The following is a 1,965-nucleotide window of genomic DNA, read 5'->3' as shown; positions in this document are numbered from 1 at the left end:
CACAGGGGTGCTCAGCGTGTCTCCCACACAGGGGTGTTCGGCGTGTCTCCTGCACAGGGGCGCTCAGCGTGTCTCCCACACAGGGGTGTTCGGCGTGTCTCCTGCACAGGGGCGCTCAGCGTGTCTCCCACACAGGGGTGTTCGGCGTGTCTCCTGCACAGGGGCGCTCAGCGTGTCTCCCACACAGGGGTGTTCGGCGTGTCTCCTGCACAGGGGCGCTCAGCGTGTCTCCCACACAGGGGTGTTCGGCGTGTCTCCTGCACAGGGGCGCTCAGCGTGTCTCCCACACAGGGGTGTTCGGCGTGTCTCCCACACAGGGGCGCTCAGCCGTGTCTCCTTCTATACACTCTTTTTTTTTTTTTTTTGAGAAAGAGAGAGAGATTTTTTGCTGTAGGCTGCATGTGCTCGCTGGAGAAACAAAGAAAGACAGAGACAGAAAGCAAGAAATCCCCCCCTAGGGGGGTGGCCACACCACAATCCCTTCTCCTCCATTCTCTTCCCAGGATTTTGGGCACACACGCCAATGTCCCCAGCATGAATTCCAAGCCACCGGGTCTGGGATTTGAACTGTGATGAGCTACGTAGGAATCTAGCAACATAACCTGTATGCATCTGCTGGTCCTCCTATCTCCCTCGTTAAGGTTTATTTTTAAAATGATTATTATCATTATTATCATTATTGTTATTTTGTCGCAGAGCATGTGTGCTTACTGGAAAGAGAGAGAGAGAAGGAAAGTGAGAAATGACCCCCAGCAGGATGGCCACAATCCCTTCTCTGTCCTCGTCTCAGGATTTGGGGCATGCACCCCACATGCCCAGTGTGTTCTTCGATCTGCTGGATCTAGAAATCAAAGCTCAAAGTCGGCCATGTGAGATCCAGCACCTTAACCATCATGTCGCCAGAAAAAAATTCATGTATTAAGCTTTTATTCATTTTCATTGGTGTCTTTATAGATAGCCAGTGAGTACTGGGCATCTGGTTACAGGATGTTTTCAACTTCGACTGATAAAAAGTACTTTCTTATATCCAGCTAAAATCTCGATGCATTTTTTTTTCTTTTTAAATGTTTGCTATAATGTGAGTGTGCTTGCTAGAGAGAGAGAGACAGGGAGGCAGGGAGACAAAGTGAGAAAGCACCCCCAGGGCGGTTGGCCACACCTCCTCCTCCACTCTCCCGTCAGGATTTTAGGCAGGCACGCACGCTTACACTTCTCAAGCAGCCAGGTCCGGGACTTGAACAGTGTGGCCAGTTATGTGGATCCAATCGCCCTGACCACTGGGCCACCGGCTGGCCTGCAATTTCTAAGTACTGGCTCTAGTTCTATTCGTTATGGCCGTGCAGGACAATGTAAAGTGGGCCCACGCTTCCACTGCGGGCCAGCATCACTTTGAGATACCTGTGTTTTCCCTCTGTACTTCATGAACAATTATTTTCCAAGTCAACCCAGTCCACACGCACTGGAGTTACAGAGGGTTTTCCAGCCGAGTGGGAAACGGCACGGTGTCAGGTACCTGGTGATAAAACCCAGCAGACAGCCGGTGCTTTCCCGGTCTCGGGGCCCCTCAGGCTTGCAGAAGAGGAGGTGGGAAGCGTGGCCCGGGGAAGAGCTCGTGCGTTGGCAGCACCTGCGAGGACGCTCCTCACAGGGGACCATCTGCAGCGGGCCCACTCCGCCAGCTCATGCAGTCATGTCCGTTGGATGCAGTCAGCCTGTGGTGGGTCCTCAGGTCATTGCCCTCACGACAGCCAACCTCAGAAACAGGCTTGGGGATTGTTTTACCGTTCGGATAATTCCCTCCTTTAACAGAGTTCTGACTGGAAGACAGTGCCCCCAGATTCTCAGTTAGGGAAGGGGCAGGGCAGACGGGTTTCTTTCTCGGAGCTTTGCCACCCGTGGGTGCACCTGCCAGTACCTCTCAGCTGGGCTTCAGGTCCTCCACCTTGGCTTAGGCTTCCCCCGCTG

Source organism: Tupaia chinensis, unplaced genomic scaffold (assembly GCF_000334495.1).
Source record: "Tupaia chinensis unplaced genomic scaffold, TupChi_1.0 Scaffold144336_2, whole genome shotgun sequence".
In the NCBI taxonomy this organism is placed as follows: Eukaryota; Metazoa; Chordata; class Mammalia; order Scandentia; family Tupaiidae; genus Tupaia; species Tupaia belangeri.
Note: the sequence above shows the minus strand (reverse complement) of the source record.